An 18,552-nucleotide genomic window follows, 5' to 3' on the forward strand; every position below is an offset into this window, starting at 1 on the left:
GAACCCGAAAAAAAGCAGGAGTAGCTATCCTCTTGGCAGATCAAGTAGATTTCAAACCAACACTGATAAAGAGAGGTGAAGAAGGACATTACATCCTTCTAAAGGGAAGAATCCAAGAGGACGAGATGACAATCATAAATATCTATGCACCAAACACTAGTGCACCCAACTATATAAAACAAATACTAACGGACATGAAAAGTCATATATGGACTAATACAATTGTAGTGGGGGACCTCAACACCCCACTGTCACAAATACATCAACTAGACTAAAAATAAGTAATGAAATACTAGAACTCAATCGAACTCTTGAACAAATGAACTTAACAGATGTTTACAGAGTCTTCCACCCCACAAAATCAGAATACACATTCTTCTCAGCTGCACATGGGTCATTCTCCAAAATAGACCACATATTCACACATAGAACATGTTTAAGTAAGTGCAAAGGAATTGAAGTTATCCCGTCTGATAAGACCATAGTGCGATGAAATTGGAGATCCACAGCAAAAGAAACTCAAAAAATTTCATAAACATGTGGAAATTGAACAACACACTTCTGAATAACCAATGGGTCACAGAGGAAATTAAAGAAGAAATCAGACAGTTCCTTCAATTAAATGACAATGACAATACAACTTATCGGAATCTATGGCACACAATGAAAGCTGTCTTACGAGGGAAATTCATAGCAACGAATACTCATATTAGGAAAGCAGAACGATCCCAATTAAACAACCTGATGCTGAACCTCAAGCTTCTAGAAAAAGAAGAGCAGGACAACCCCAAAGCTCATACAAGGGAGGAAATTATAAAGATCAGAGGAGAAATCAATGCAATGGAGACTAAGAGAACGATACAAAAAATCAATGAAGCCAAGAGTTGGTTCTTCAAAAGAATCAACAAAATTGACAAACCTTTAGCCAACCTTGTCAGAAAAAGGAAAGAAAAGGCCCAAATCCATGCAATTAGGAATGAAAAGGGTGAAATTACAACAGATCCAGCAGAAATACAGAGGATCATCAATACCTACTTCCAGAACCTATACGCCAATAAGATGGACAACACAGAAGAAATGGACAGATTCCTAGATACATATGAATTACCAAAGTTGAACGGAGAAGACCTAAAAATTCTGAACAACCCAAAATCAACCAATGAAATTGAAAATGTAATTAAAAACTTACCAACTAAGAAAAGCCCAGGCCCTGATGGCTTCACTGCTGAATTCTACAAGACATTTAGAGAGGAACTGCTGCCACTATTGTTTAAACACTTCAATGAAATTGAAAGGGAAGCAATACTCCCAAATTCATTCCTGGAAGCAAGCATCACCTTGATCCCCAAAGCAGAGAAAGACAACTGAAAAAGAGAACTATAGGCCAATCTCCCTAATGAACATAGATGCAAAAATCCTTAATAAAATACTGGCAAACAAAATGCAGAAGATCATCAAGAAGATCATACACCCTGATCAAGTGGGATTCATCCCAGGGATGCAGGGATGGTTCAATATATGAAAATCAATTAATGTAATACACTATATCAATAGAGCCAAGGACAAAAACCATATGATTATCTCCATAGATGCAGAAAAAGCATTTAACAAAATCCAACATGCATTTATGATAAAAACCCTACAAAAAATTGGAATAGATGGTCTCTACTTCAAACTGATAGAAGCCATCTATGAAAAACCAAGAGCCAATATCATACTAAATGGTCAAAATCTGAAATCCTTCACACTAAAATCAGGAACAAAACAAGGATGTCCACTATCACCACTCTTGTTCAATATAGTTCTAGAAACATTAGCCACGGCAATTAGACAAGAGAAAGAAATAAAAGGAATAAAGATAGGAAATGAAGAAGTCAAATTGTCATTATTTGCAGATGACATGATACTCTATATAGAAGATCCCAAGAACTACACCAAAAGTCTTCTAGACTTAATAACCAAATTCAGTCAAGTAGCTGGTTACAAGGTCAACACACAAAAATCAATAGCTTTCCTCTACACCAATGACAGACTCACTGAGAGAGAAATAGGGCAAATAATTCCTTTCACAATAGCATCCAAAAAACTGAAATACCTAGGAATCATCCTAATGAAAGAAATCAAAGACCTCTTCTCTGAAAACTATGGCATTCTGAAAAGAGAGATTGAAGATGATATCAGAAAATGGACAGACATTCCCTGCTCCTGGGTAGGAAGGATTAATATAGTGAAAATGGCCATACTTCCAAAACTGCTATATAGATTTAATGCAATTCCAATTGAGATCCCAGCAGCATACTTCATAGACCTCAAGAAAACAATCTAAAAATTCATTTGGAGCAAGAAGAGATCTAGAATAGCAAAAGCAATTCTAGGTAACAGAGACATGGCAGGGGGTATCACAATCCCCAACCTGCAACTCTACTACAAAGCTACTGTGATAAAAACAGCATGGTGCTGGCAAAGAAACAGACTTGAGGACCAGTGGAACAGATTAGAAGATGCACAAACAACACCAGACACACTCAGCCATCTCATCTTTGACAAAGGAGCCAAACACCCTCACTGGAGGAAAGATAGCCTCTTTAATAAATGGTGCTGGAAAAATTGGGCTTCAACTTGCCAAAGATTAAAACTAGACCTATATCTCTCACCATGCACTAGACTAAAATCAAAATGGATGAAAGATGTAAATATTAAAATAGAAACTCTGAACCAGTTGGAACAGAGGTTAGGTAGAACCCTTGAAGACATTGGTGTAGGAAAAGATTTTATGAACAAAACCTCAGTTGCCCATGAACTAGCACAAACAATCAACAAATGGGATCTCTTCTTATTAAAAAGCTTCTGCACAGCAAGAGAAACCATCAAGAGTGTGAAGAGACAACCCACAATGTGGGAAAAAATCTTCACCTGCTCTTCCTCAGACAAAGGTCTACTGTCTCGAATCTATAAAGAACTTAAAAAGATCAGACCTCCCAAATTTAAAGACCCAATCCAAAAATGGGCATCTGAAATGAACAGACATTTCTCAGACAAAGTAGTAGAAATAGCAAATAAATACATGAAAAAATGCTCAACATCACTGGTCATTCGAGAGATGCAAATGAAAACAATGCTGAGATCCCATCTCACTCCAGAAAGAATGGCTGCTATCATGAAATCAACCAATAACCAATGCTGGCGGGGCTGTGGGGAAAGAGGAACCCTGCTCCACTGCTGGTGGGAGTATAGACTGGTGCAACCACTGTGGAAATCAGTATGGAGATACCTCAAAGAACTAGGACTGGAAGTCCCATTGGACCCCGCTATTCCACTGCTGGGGATCTTCCCCAAAGAATTAAAGGAATTATACCATAGTGATATATGTGCACCCATGTTCATAGCAGCACAGTTTGTAATAGCTAAAACTTGGAAACAGCCCAAATGCCCACCAACTGGAGACTGCATAAAGAAAATGTGGGTTTTTTATAAAATAGAGTACTACTCAGCCATAAAAAATGAGAAATTAGAGACATTTATAGCTAAGTGGATGCACATTAAGGCGATACTCTTAAGTGAAATAAATAGGACACACATGTGTAAATACCGAATAGTTTCTCTGGTGTGAGAAACTGAAAGTGTAAACAAGGACTAAATGTATAATAGGTAATGTGAAACAGGAAGAAAAGGGGCAAAGGGGAAGGAAGTGGGAGGGCTAGGGGAAAGGATAGAAGGGAATGGGATTAATATGAGAAAATGGAAAAATAGGAACAAAATCTTTGTAAATAGGGAGGACTGGAGGGGTTGAAGGGAGGGCTGGGCAAGAGTGAAAAATAAGAACCAAGAGAGACTATGTGAAGGTGCAAATTTCCAATGATGAATGTTATTATATTGTATACCTAAAATGTACCAATGATTAGAATGAATAATCGATAATGTAAAATAGGAAGAAAAGGTCCAAAGGGGCAGGGGTAGTGGGAGGGGCAGGGGAAAGGAAAGAAGGGAAAGGAAAAATGATGAGAAATGGAAAAAATGGAAATAAATTCTTTGTAAATAGGGAAGGGTGGAGGGCGTGAAGGGAGGGCTAGGAATGGGGAAAAAGTAAGAACCAACATGCATTATGTAAAGGTACAATTCCCAATGAGAAATGTAATTGTGTTGTATACCTACAATGTACCAATAAAAGAATTTAATACAAAGAAAACCCAACTAAAATAAACACTTGAGAGATCGGTTAAAAAAAAAAAAAAGTACCTTCCAAGATTGATGGTGAAATAAAAGATTTTTCCAGCTAAAAGAGTGTAAGGAATTGACTGCCAGCTGACCCACACTACAAGAAATGTGAGCAGAAACCTTCTAGGAAAGGAAAAAAAAACCATGATACCAAATGGAAATGTGGATTTGTGCTAATGAAAAGCCAGCTTTAGGAATAATAATTACATGCATAGACAGCTGAAGCTTATTTTCTTACTATTTAAATTTCTTTCAACAAAATATGAAAAAGTTCATACATGGTAATTATAACACATTTAAATGTACAATGAATAACAAGAGTAGCACAAAGTTGGAGTGGAGAAATTGAAGTACACTCCTGTAAAATTCTTACATTATACATAAAGTGGCAAAACACAGCCTGTGGTTTAAACATAGCCTGTGATGAATTCAAGCTGTATTTAAATTCTAAGCTGGCAAAATAACAAAATAGTTATATTTCAAAAGCCAATTACTGCAATAAAACAGAATCATAAGATATGTTCAATTAATAAAAAGAGATGGAAAGGGAAATGTGAGTAAAAATAAATTGAATGAATAGAACAAAGAGGCAAGATGATGATGGACAAACGACACTTTCCTTAGTCACTTTCCATCACTGCGACAAAACGCCCAGCACCTAGAAATAACGGAGGGGAGGTTTACTTTGCCTCACCCTCAGGCCATGACTGGCTGGCTCTAAGACTCAAACAGCATGGCAGAGGGACATGCTGGAGGAGATGGTGCTCAAGCCCTGGAAGCCAGCAAGCAGAGGGAGGAGAAAGAGCGGGGGACAGGAGCACCCTCTTCCAAGTCACCCTCCAGTGACCACCTCGGCCCCGGCCCCAGCGTCTAACAGCACAGTCAGCTACCACACGAGCCAATCCCACATGAGGCTTCAGGGAACATTGTGATCCAAACCTGAACAAGTTATTGTTGATGCAGAAAATCCCAAGGATTCTACAAAAATATTAGAGGGAAGAAGTTGGTTCATTGAGTGCACATGTTGCAAGATAAACATACAAACCTCAATTGTATTTCTGCATGGGAGCGATGAACTATAGATCCTGAAATGAAAGATACAGAGAATTTACAACTTCTTACAAAGTATGTAGGTGTAAATCTAACAAGATAAGTACAGGATCTACACATTTAAAACTACAATGTTGTGATGAAAAGAAATCAAAGAAGAGTTAAGTAAATGGAGATTCAGAGAGTGTTTGTGGATTATTGGATTCAACATAGTAAAGATGCCAAATTTCCTTAAATTGGCATGCAGTTTTAATATAATTCCTGTAAAAAAATCTCTGCAAGATTTTTTTGTAGGCATACACAAGATGATTATGAAATTTATATGGAAAGATAAAGAAAGTAGAATAAACAATTTTGAAAAAGAAGAGAGAAATGGGAAGAAACAGTCTACCTGCTTTTGAGAGTACAGTAATCAAGACAGCGTGGTAATAACGAAGGGATGGAGAGGTGGAGCAGTGCAACCGAGCAGAGGGTTCGAAGACAGCCCCATATAAATCCGCCTTATGTAATTCAATTTTTATTTGACACATAATCACACACACTGTGGGTATATGCATTGTTCTGATATACGTTTGTAACGTGCAATGCTCAAATGTGAGTAATTTCCATATCCATTTGGTTTTTGACTACAGAGTAAAAGTGGCTCAATGGAGGAACAGCAGTCTTTTTCAACAAACGGTGCTGGGGCAATACACAGGACATACCCAGGTAAAAACAAAAATGAACAACAAGAAGAGAAAGAACTTTTATTTAGGTGTCACGTTACACAATAACTAAAGTGGATAAAATTTCAAATGCAAAATGTAAAACTATAAAACTTTTAGAAAAAACAAAATTTTGTGGGTCAAAGAGTTATCACATTTGATGATTAAAAGCTAAACATATAAAGGCAAAAATTAATAAGTCAGTGTCAAAATGGGTACACTTCTTTTTACATTAGCTTTAGTTGTAAAAAAAATGACTTTTGCTCTGTGAAAGATCTTGTTAAGAGGAAGAAAGACAAGCAACTGAGTGCAATAAAATGTTTGTACACCACATATTTGAAAAGGACTAGCATCTAATTATAAAGAAAAATTTCAAAACTTGACAACAAAAAAGAGTTCAGTTATAAAATGGTCCAAAGCCATGAATATTTCACTGATGAAAAACAGAAATGGTAAATAATACATGTAACAATATTCAATATCATTAACCTTCAGGAAATTACAAATTAAAACCATAACAACAAATCCCTATATATCTATCAGAGTGGCTAAAATAAAAAGGAGTGGCAACATTCAAAACTGATGAGAATGTGGAGAAACTGAGTTATTCCTACTTTGCAGGGTGGAATGGAAAGTTGTGCAACCACTTTGGGTTCGATAGTCTCTTCAAAACAACAGCCAAATATACAACCACCCCGTGACCCAGCAACTGCACTCCTGGGGATTTACCCCAGAAAATGAAATCATGCATTTACACAAAGTGATGCACCTGTGCTTATACCAGCTTTATGTATAAGTAGCCAAAATCTAGAAACAGTTCAGGTTTCCTTCAATGAGTGAACCAAGGAACTACTACATCCATACTATGGGATGCTACTCAGTAATAAAAAGGAACATGTTATTGCATACTGAGTAATTTGGATGCATCTCCAGAAAATTATGCCAAGTTAACAAAATTAATGGCCAACATGTTCTATTGTGTAGAATTCTATTTATATTGCATTCCTTAAATGACAATATAGAATGGAAACAGAATAATGGAAGCCCAGCACTAGGAGCAAAGATAAGAAGGAAGTGGGTACTCCAAGAAACCTGGTGATGACAAAATGTTTTGCATCTTGGCTGGACTCCTGCCAGTATCCTAGGTGTGATGCAGTTTTCTCCTCCTCCTCCTCCTCCTGCTCCTGCTCCTCTTCCTCCTCCTCCTAGTCTTCTTCGAGCACCACCATTGGGACAATTAGGTAAAGGATTCTCTGTATTCCTTTTTAAAATTAACTTTCAATCAAGAATCATTGTAAAATAAAACAAGTATTTAAAAAACACCCTGTGGATCAAGGAAGAAATCAAAATATAATTTGGAAAGTATTGCCAATAAAATGAAAATGATGTTGAATGTAAATATTGAATGAAAATTCCATAAATTATCAATGATTAAAATTCAGACTGTGCACCCAATCTGATTAACTTCTTTGCTCTAATCACCTGATTTTTATTACGTATAAGTCATGCACTCGCCACCTTGAATGTGGCCCTTGTTTAGAGCGCTCTGCTGCTGGTGATTGTGACACCAGCCCTCTGCCACTTCACCCTGCTATCTGGCTGCAGGCCAAGACCCCTTGAAGCCAATGGGAGCCACCATGGGTGTCCGAGACCCTCGGGCAACGAAGCAAGTATCCTCTTCCCAAAGCTGGTGTTTTCTCCATACGCATCACGTGCCCTTCTCCTCGGAGGAGACGCCAACATGGTACGCCAGGGATAGCCCTGTATTAAAAGTCAGTTTCCCATTCCCATGTGTTCAAAGGTGCTTTCTCACGACCAAATGAGACTCAAGTTGGGCACAGCTGCATGCAAATGCCTGAAGAATGGAGAAGAGGAGGAAAGAGGTGCCAGGCTGTTTCATTGGCACAGCTTCCCTTGTATGAAAATGCTGCACAGCTCTGTGTCCTAAGACTTTGAGACTTCTTTTTACAGCTGATGGACTCTGCTCAAATTGAGTGACAGGCGAGCCGTCAGTTAGGTGGCTTGATTTAAATAGGCTGCAGAACAGTGAGCCCCTTTTGGTACAGAACTCATTTGTCTGTGACGAGGGTTTAAAATGCCTTGGAGGTGACTGATTCTGAGACTAAGAAGCTGAGGCTGAGGATCCTTGTCTGCAGGGAACTCTGCAGGGCGATTTGTGGGGCTTGCTTTGGAAAAGAAAATCTCTGCTCCTGGCACATCATCCTGGCTGAAGTCTGCCGTGGGACAAACATGCTAATCTGCCCCCGACTCTGGGAAGCACACATTGGTTCTGCTTTGTTCGAAAAGCCTTCTAGCCTAAATTCAAGGTCATTTTTTCCTTTTTTGATTCCCATTTTACCATTTCATCGTCCTTATTGTCAGATTTCTAGGTTAAAAATAATTTTTTTGAGACAAGGTGTTGCCCAGACTGGTATTGAGTTCCTGGTCTTAATTGTTCCTTCTGTCTCAGTATCCCAAATGCTGGGACCAGAGGTACATACTACCATGTGTCGCTCCTGGGCTACTTTCTAAGTAGCAATTACAGATTATGTCCACAGATCACCAGAAATACCAGAAACTTAATGATCTTCGGAATGCAAGTAATCAGCCTGTAGAAATGAATTCTGTAGATATGGCATCCACTTGATCGATAGAACAAGGGAATGAGTCTGAAAATAAAACAGTGAGCTCTTCACGTAAGCGGGCAGACTTTTAGACTTTCAGGCTGGCAGGTGGGATTTCTCAGCGACAACACCTCAGAGCCGGTGGACTCCAGGGAGCGAGTTTAGGGAGTTTTCTGTTCGCGTGTGTCTCCGTCACGTCCGTGTGGTCTGGGCTCTGCCCACAGAGCCTTCCCTTGGTTCTCGCTGTACCACTCGCTCCCGGAGGAAGCAGCTTCCTCAGCTCCTGCGCAGGAGATAAGATGGAGCTGCCCGTGGGAGAGGCTGCCGGCACAGGAGGGCAGAGAAGCCCGCGGTCGGCTTCTTCCTGTCGGGCACAGTTTCTCTCCAGCGCTACCCAGCAGACGCTGAGGAAGCTTTGTAATCTGCTCTCCTTCCTTTGCTCCACCACGTGGGGTGTGCAGGGCCCCAGATTCTTGCTAATGTCTGAGCTACCTCACTATCTCCTTTTCTCCTCTGCCTTTCAGTTCCTTCCATGATCTCACCAATGTGTTGCATCCCCTTCCTCTTGCTCTTTCCCTGTTACTCTCTGGCTAGCTCCTCTCCTGTACTTCCCCTTCACAGAGAAACCTGCTGTTTCTCCTTGGTCTTCTGGTTTGGTGTGGTCCAGAGCTGAGTCCTCAAGGGAAGGGCTACACTTCCCCAGGGCTTTACCCTCCCACTGCCTGGCTGCTGAAGTAGGACCCATGTTCTCTGCAGGGTCCAGTGCAGCCCCTTGCTGGGACCTTCCTTGCACTTCTGGTCTCAGTTTGAGGGACTCCTTCCTAACCTTGGGGGTCAGATCTCCATTCATATCGGCTCACAAAAAGTCATGCCCACAGATCTCCTCTGCCCACCTCAGGTGTGCTTTTGCACTTCTCTGTAACACAGTGTGACTCAAGCCCATCTTCCCAGGAGACTGTCCACTCTAGGAGGGCTGGCTCTGTGTTCCCTGCAGTCACTGTTTTATCCCTAGTTCCTAGCAAGAGGCATTACTTACACCAGATCATTAAGTGCAAGGCAATAAGGGATGCAAATCTGGGTTGCTGCTCTAGACTCTATCCAAGTGTTTGCCCAGGTAGGAACTGCTCTAGACTCAGGTTCCCCTGCATTTCTCACCCCTTTGGCTTCTTCTCAGCATTCGCCAACTTTCTGATGAGCCTTGGAGACTCATATCTGTATTAAATTAAATATTAGAAGTTCTGAGGTTTACAGTATAGTTGTGAATATGAAGAAAGTATATCCTCTGGTGTGTAAGGTGAGTGAGCTGGAAGGACAAGGAAGGTCCCAGCAAAGGGCTGCACTGGACCCTGCAGAGTAAGGTTCGGTGAGGTCAAAAGTGCATCCCCTGGTCTGTGAGGTGCGATCCCGACAACAGTGTGTTCAGTGCCTTTACTTACAACTGACAAGACCTGTTTGAAGAGAAAGTGTTGATGGGAAGATCCCTGTTTCCTAAACTATAGTCAGAGGCTATTGCAGAATTGCTATGGAATGTCCTCTGCCATCTGACCATTGTCACCACTCTTACTTCACAGAGAAGAAGTGTGTCTTAATATTTAAGAGCACAGAGCAGTTCTGTGCTGCCTGGCTCTCAAGATAGGTGGTTTGATCTTGTGCCCTGTCTTCCTCACCTAGGAAATGGGAATCATAATGGTGTCTCCATCTTCTCTGTCTGTTGGCAGAATGAAGTGAGTTAATAAATGCAGAGCTAGCCACGTGAAGCTGTCAACACGTTAGCCTGGCTTTTAGAATGTGCTGATGCCACAGACACTTCTATGTCAGTTTGGGTTTTTCCACAATGAGGACAGATTGAAATTTGTGATTTGTATCTAATTGCTTCAATAAGGGCTACACCCTTAACTGATATTAATCCTCACTGCTTGTCAAATATTCTCAGAACCATGCTGCTTCTTATTCAGAAAAAAACATTTCCATTAAAACAATAGCTTTTATCAAAAAGGAGTTAGCTTTTGAAGACAAATGCAACCCTAATCCTTAGATTGGAGTTGAATATTTTTAATTGGGTCCTCCTCTCAGCAATGACTGTATTATTTATAGTCATTAATATTTCTCTAGATTTAGAACTATTGTTCCAATAATGGAGGATCTGAATGGACAAGTCGGCATCAGGAAGCCAGTCTCCCTTGGGCACTACAGATTGTCTCCTGAGACTCCTTCAAGGGAATTTTCTATCTCAGATCAACTAGTATTTAAATAGGAACAAATAATCACTTCATGAAACTGGAGTCTTCAGTATCTTAGAATAAATCTTCCTTCTTTGCATCAAATTAAACCTTAGAAATTTTGAGAATTGTTTTAATGTCTGGTTGTGATATTAGTTATCTTGGGATGCTGAAAGCACTATCCTTAGCAACATTATAGCAGATTAGCTTTCTTGGGTAAAAAATACTAATGTGCAAGTAGATTTTCACTAAATCATAGTCACATACTAACCTAAACCCAATGGAACAACAAAAAGGTGATACTTGCCGTTGGAGTCTAGACAAGCCAGTGGACATAGTAACGGAAATTGACAATGACTAACATGAAAACTACAGCTGCTATCTTTCTTATTCAGGTTACCAGACAGTTGGAACCAAAGCTAACCAATATCAAACTGGAGGAATGGAAGTGGAGTTGGAAATGGCAAGAATAACCAAAAGACAAAGGACAAAGACATAACACTAAAGAAAACAAAAACAGACATCACTGACAAAAAGCTTTTAAAATCAGAAAGAAACCAAGGATTCAGAAAGAGAAAGAAGAGTTCCCAGCTCTCTCTTCAGAATTTAGACTCACTATAGAAAGAAAAGGCACAGTATAGCTTAAAATGAACAAATACTAGCAATATAGTCTGAAAGAAAACAATAAAAAAGATGCTCCACGCCAGATAAAGAAGGAAGAAAAGACAAAAGTAAAGGAAGGCAGGAAAGCAAGCAGGCAGGGAGGTAGGAAGGAAGGAAGGGGTAAGGAGGAATATATCATGTAAATAACAAATCAAGGTATAACCCTGTGTGGGGGCATAACTAGAAAAAAAGTAATTTCCTTGCATTTATTTACACAGTAGCATTAAAAGAACATTAATTGATAAGAATAATTTAAAATTATATGAATAACCAACAAAATGGGATCAAGAGCATACTTGATTGCAGACCTAAGTAAACAAATTTATAAGCAGAAACTTGTTACAGAATGTTTACTTTGACCAGAAACATGAAAGCACAGAATAGAAAGTGGTAAAGTTTAGATAATGGACCTAAGGAAACCATAGTGTCTGCAGCAAATACAGATAAAATGGAAGTAAAGCCACTAGAGGTAAGGTAAAGACAGGACAGTCAAAAAAGGTGATCCACCACAAATTTAACTGGCTTTCAAGAGGCAGGAAATATTGATATAAAAGACAGAATATATACAAAAATATAATAAAAGAAAAATTTCCTTAAATGGAGAATGCTTTGTCAATTAAAATAATCATAATTTTCTGAACTCCAAAACATTTACTCATTTACACTTTTAAGTTTTTTTTTGTTAAATAAAAAGCTTGTCTTAATTTTATAAAAGGAAAATTTAAGGATTCAGTATAATATGAGCTGTTTTTGAAAAGAAAACATGAGATTGGCCACAGAATTCTTCAAAAAAATATCCAAGACCAGAAGACAACAGAACAATGTCTGCAAAATTCTGAGGGGAAGAAACCATAACTCACTGAAAATGTAATTAGAGAAGGAAGGCCTATGCAGACATTCTCAAACAAGAAGGATACCATGGAATAAAGTATCTATGGAGCTCTCATGATAGAAATAATTAAGAATAAAATCTACCAAAGTAACTGTTGGCTCAAGTGAAGAACTCAGAGAAGGGAATATTCTATCAGGGAGCATAGAACCACTGAAATTACTCAAATATAAATGCAAAGAAAACAACTTTGGAAAATGTAATTTAAAAAGACATTTTAATACTTGTAGAATCTAACAATGCCCCAAACAGCCATGTAAGCAATAATTAGCAGTGAGGGTGAGGCAGGAGATTAGAACATGGCAAAGCAGCTGGGCAACTGAGCTTGCATGACCTGTCAATTGTGGAGATTCAGGACCCATGTGCAGAACAGTATCTGAGCCTTGAACCTGATACCAATCAGAGGATGCTATCTTACTTATTCTGGAATGAGGTCAAGCAGGTTTTGGATGGAATAGCCTGGATCTGATGTCAGAAAGAAGACATAAAAGATGGCAGCTAATGACTTTGCTCCCACTGCCCTTTTGTTCTTACAGTAGTCTGCCCTATGTGCAGGGCATATCTCTTTCCTATCTTTGTCCTTCAGAGCACTTTTTCTTCTTGAGCACTTCTTTTGCACTTTTTTTCTTCTTCTTTTGCCTTAAGTAAATGTTAAGCTTTGACTTTCATCAATTGTCTGTAAGAGCTTAGAAAGGCCTGCTGGGCACCACATCATCAAACAACAGTTTTGGCGAGCCAGCCAGGAGGTAACAAATAGAGCCAGGAGTTAAGAGCTGATGGGGCATGGAGTAGGGACAGGGTGCACTGCTAAGTGCACCCTCATGTAACCACTCTGCTGGGATCCCACTGTGGAGCCAGGCTGAGGGAGTGCTTTTGCTCATGCCATGTGCTGGGCTGGGCAATCCTCAGTGTGTCAGCAAGGGAGTGCTCACAGCCTGTCCTGAAGTGGAAAGTGGCTGAAGGCCAAGCTGAGTGAGGCACCAGATTTCCATGCTCTCCACACACCAGTCAGGAAGAAGGGGTGCCTGTGGAAGGTGGCTGCTTTAAGGCCTGTGGAGCTTTCATGGCAAGGGGGAATACTAAGAGAGGAAACCTGAGCCTTGGAGTGTCTTGGAGTCAGAGAAAGATGGTCTCTTGCTTCTGGGAGCTGGCTTAGTACAACTCACAGAGACTAGGGCAGCTGAGACAGGCCTGGTACATACACCTAGATGTATTTTAGTTTCAAACATAAACATTCTACAGAACAGCAACATCAGATGACATCAACCATTCTGTGATTATGATTTAACAAGAGGAAAACAATATCGTTTTATCTAAATGCAAAGTATAAACATTGTCTATACCACAAGAATATTCAATCCTTTTTCTATCCTGGTAATGAGTATCTGCTGTCCCTCACTGATTCCAACTTTAGCTTCAGTCTTGGTTCCACTTCTGCAGATAAGATTTATTACAATATCCTGTGACACAATTGCCAATTCTTATGACATGTGCTAGTGTGAAGATGAAGTATACATACTTCACCCTCTACACTATGGTAGGTGCAACTACAAACCAATTATATATTATATACAATTATGTGTCACTTAACAATGAGGATATGTTCTAGAACTGCGTTGTTAGGCAATTTTGCCTATATGTAAATATCATGAGTGCATTCATACAAACTAGGACAACTATAGCATCATTAGGCAATATAACCATACAGGACTACCACTGCATATTTGGTCTGTTGTTGACCAAGTATCATGTGCCACACAACTGCATACAAAATAAGCATAATGAGACTTTGCCATGTGGAGAGATGAAGTAAACCAGTCAGATAAATTTGCACATGAGAAATGATATTTTGATTAACTCCCTGTTTGTCTTTTTCCCACATAACTCAGACTGGAGGCTGGCTGAAAAGGCCAGCAACCTGAAAACTTCACCAGGTATAGACAAATAACAACAACAACAACAACAACAACAACGACAGCCTGTTCTCTTTAGCCAATGGGAAAGGAAAAGGGCAGACAAGCAAGACCAATGACAGACTACTTCTAGATGGTAACTGCTCTACCCCAGTCAGACACCATAAGAAAATGAAACTGAAGTCACCACTTGTCTCACACAAGCAAAGGCCCCATAAGGGAGCCTGACTAGCACCGCTGCTATGCTACACTGTGGTCACCCAGCTCTTCCACTCAGATGGCATAAAAGAAGCCACAATGGGACCAAGACTTCCTTCCCTGACAAGTGCTATGAACCCCTCTGGCACAAAGTCAGTGGGAGGCACATAGAGAGCAGCAACAAGCACTCAAACCCCTCCCAGCCAGAGTGATTTCAGCAGAGGCCTAGTGGGGAACTGATTCCCACTTCTGCCGGGGAATGTCAAAGGCCGCCTTACTCATGGGTGTCAACGAGATTAGATAGGTAATCTGGACTTTCATTCCCACTGACAGGAAAGAAGACGTATCCTTCTCCCCCTTTAAAGCAATGTCAGAATGGGCTTGATAAAACAATTTTATCCAAAAATATCCAGCTTTCACTAAAAATTCATTTGCTATGTGAAATATGAGAAAGATTTCTATTTCAGTGAGGAAGGACAACTAAGAGATGACAACAGCAAAGTAACAAATATATTAAAATTTGACGTGGATTTTTTTTAACATACTCATCCAAAAAAAAGGTGGAAACAAATAGAAAAATGGAAAGTCTCAGCAAAGAAATAAAAGAGATAAGGAGGATCAAGTGAAAATTTAAAACCTGAAATGTACAATGTACTAAATTAAATCTCAGTGAATGAAGTTAACTGCTCATAAGAGAGGACTGTGGGAAAGATACAACAGACTTTTCTTTATCTATTGATTTTCCTAAATTATGTCTTAAGATTGAAGCAAATATTACAAAATTGTCTGATATTATTCTAACTATACTGGATCCAAAAATTTCAGAGCAGTATCTCAAAGAGGTATTGGTGTAGTTATGTTCTTAGCACCACTATCATGATAGCCCAAAGGTGAAAGAAACCCAAATGTTCATCAATAGATGTACTAATAAAGGAAACATGGTATATACAAGCACTGAAATATTAATCAACCTTTAAACAGAAAGAAATTCTGTCATATGCAAAACACTGGTGAACCTAGAGAGCAGGATGCTAAGTGAAATGGGTCACCCAAGGGTTATACTATTTCCCAAGTGAGGGAAAGCCAGTAACATTTCTCATTTGGTTCCAATTCTGTGTTATGAAAGCTAAATTTTAAGTGAGAGTGGCTGAGAATCTGGTGGTTTCCTACCTTTGGCCCCCACCTCACCCCACACATCATGCAGGCTGCAATGTATGTGCAAAGGCATCAGTACTGGGTCCAATCACACTTCCTCAGCTCTCCAGGATGGCAGTGGCTCCACACCCAAGGGGGCAAGGCTAGAGGATCAGTAGCTACCATCCCCACCCAACACCCTGCTCACAAAACACTGATGTCTCTCTTCAAGAAGAGAGCCATGGTCCCAGGTTCAGCTCCACAGACAGGGTTGGAGATTACTCTCGAAGAAAAAGAAAGACCACAAGTACAGAGAGCTCTAAAACTCTCACCAAAGGAAGAGGCTGTTATGGATATAACCACGAAATTTCAGGAGCAAAGGCACTCTCAAAAATAACGGAGACATGGCAGGGGATTTAGCTCAGTGGTTCCACCACCTGCCTCGCAAGTGCAAGGTCCTGAGTTTGATCCCTGGTACAAAAAAAACCAAAACAAAAATGGAGACATTGATGATAGGAAAATATGAGAGGATTAGGAGTTCCAAAGGAATAATGTCAAAGTGTAAGCCAGGTAGTTTCCTGGAGACAACCAAGGAAACAGCTCAGGTCTCCTAGGGGCGGATGAACCTTAAAGGCTTGCCTTAAACAATAACTCTATCAAAGGACCTGCATTTAACTGGGTCAGACTGTGAGGCAATTTATACACCAGAACATTGGAAAACAATGAGGTTTAGACTGCGCGCATGCTCAGTGCTGCCTGAGTAGGAGCAGCAGAGACTTCACACTGCAGGGGAAACAGGCTCCACTAAAATAGCTGAGCCAAACCACTAATGAACACAAGAGCAAAGAATGACCCTGACAACAAAGGTCTGGGGATGCAACTGGTGATAGGATCAGAATTCAGGGTTACTACAGTATATGACCTAAAATATCAAATTTCCAATACATATTATGTCATATACAAACAAAGTACAGTGTGCCTCATGCACATGAAAAAAAAAGCCACTTATGAGAGGGCCAAGACTCTGCAGCTAACAAGAGCTTTAAAGCAGCCATTCCACATATGTCCAACACACTACAGGAAACCATGTTCTAAGAAATGAAGGAAGGCAAGCTAGGTGCACGGTGCACGCTTGTGATCCCAGCACTCTGGGAGGCTGAGGAAGGAGGACCACAAGTTTGAATCGAGCTTGGGCAATGTAGCAATTCAGCAAGACTCTGTTTCAAGATAAACAAAAAATTAAAAGAGCTGGTGGATGTAGCTCAGATGCAAGGTGGCCCTGGGTTCAATCCCCAGTCCTGAAAAAAAGGAAGACATGATAGCAATGTTTTATCAAATGATAGAGACAGAAATCACACACACACACACACACACACACACACACACACTATGCAACAAAAAGTAAAGAGAAAAAAGAAAGAAGAAAAACATGTGGGGTCTTAGATAAATGTGAGAACCATCAGGTTGGACAGCACACATGTAATGGGAGGACAGGGAGGAGATGGGAACTAGAGAAAGAAAAAGAAACATCAAAGAAAATAACGACCAAAATCTTACAATTTTGATTTAAAAGTTATTCCACACATACATGAACTCTAAACACAGTGATACCTCGGCTGTCAAACTCAATCCATTTCAAATTTGTGTTTGAACAATGAAAAATTTGAGAACTGAACATATTTTTTACAATAAGAAATAATGGAAAACCAAATAACTGGTTCTGAGGCCCAAAATCACACTTATAAATTCATATATATATTTGTACTGGGGATTGAACTCAGGACCTTGAGCTTGAGAGGCAGGCGCGGTGCCACTGAGCTACATCCCTGGCCCTATAAATTCATTTTTCCAGGACTTTAACAAATTTCACAATGATTTCTTTCTTTAACTCTGTCATGGTTCTCAGTTTTCCTCTTAGCTTTACTGCTGGTATCATTAACTTTCTTTGGAGCCATGGTTCTGATATTTTATGCAAAATATCATGGTTCTGATACTTTATGTAGATAAAGCTAAAAGAGCACAATGGTGAATGTTTTAATGTACCAACTAACACACGCACTATATGTCATCTGGGTGAGTGAGGCGCTTAGACTGTGTCTGTGATGAGATGCAACACACGACTCATTCTTAGTATAGCCTTTTTCAAGTTGGATTTTTGGGAAGACTATGGAGCAAAGTCACAGACATGAGCAGAGTTTTCTTTCAAACTTTGTTGATTGAGTAGTGAGTAGTGGAAAGTTCAAGCTTGGAGCTGTTCAACATTTGAGGTAGCACTGTAATTCCAAAGAGATGCACAACACATGCATTATAGTGAAATCTGGGAAAGCCAAATTAAAGAAGGAAAATATGAAAGCGTCAAGAGAAAAGATGACTCTTTGTATGAGAGAATCCAATACGATCAACAGCTGACTTTTCAATAAACGTTAGTGGTTAAAGACAACACGGTGATAAGTGGTGAAAGAAAGGTACTGTTAACCAAGAATCTTATATCTAGCACAACTATTTCTCAAAACGATGAAATAAAGACAAACCCAGATAAACAGAAACAGATTTTTTTTCAAGCACTTATCACATGAGAAATACTAAAGAGAATTAGGCTGCAAGCAAGTGACAGAGGGTGAAAATCTGAGTTCACACAGAAAAGGAAGAGGACGGGCAAAGCCCATTACAGTGATGATTGTAATAGTCAGTATATGTGTATATGCATTCCCTTTTATACTAATAATAAATTAAAATAAATTATATTAGCAATATGTATATAATGTCTTATAGGGCGTACTGACAATAAAAACCCAAGCACTTGACAATAACGGTACAGGGAAGGTGGACAGGAGACAAAGTGAATTTGAGCAAGGAAATGACCTTAAATAGTAATTTACAACTCCACAGGAAGAAAGGAAGAGATGCAGGAATGACATGCAGGAGTTTTACAAGTGCACACAA

General features: G+C 39.7%; 1 protein-coding gene across 1 annotated transcript in view; it reads right to left on the reverse strand.

The window, feature by feature from the left end:
- The window catches only part of Gabrg3 (gamma-aminobutyric acid type A receptor subunit gamma3), a 574,107-nt gene that overhangs the window by 45,949 nt on the left and 509,606 nt on the right, over positions 1–18,552 (reverse strand). The gene's annotated exons all lie outside the window — the stretch shown is intronic.

This window comes from Heterocephalus glaber, unplaced genomic scaffold (genome assembly GCF_053883595.1).
Source record: "Heterocephalus glaber isolate CG9 unplaced genomic scaffold, H.glaber_assembly_v1.0 deba00001531, whole genome shotgun sequence".
NCBI lineage: Eukaryota > Metazoa > Chordata > Mammalia > Rodentia > Bathyergidae > Heterocephalus > Heterocephalus glaber.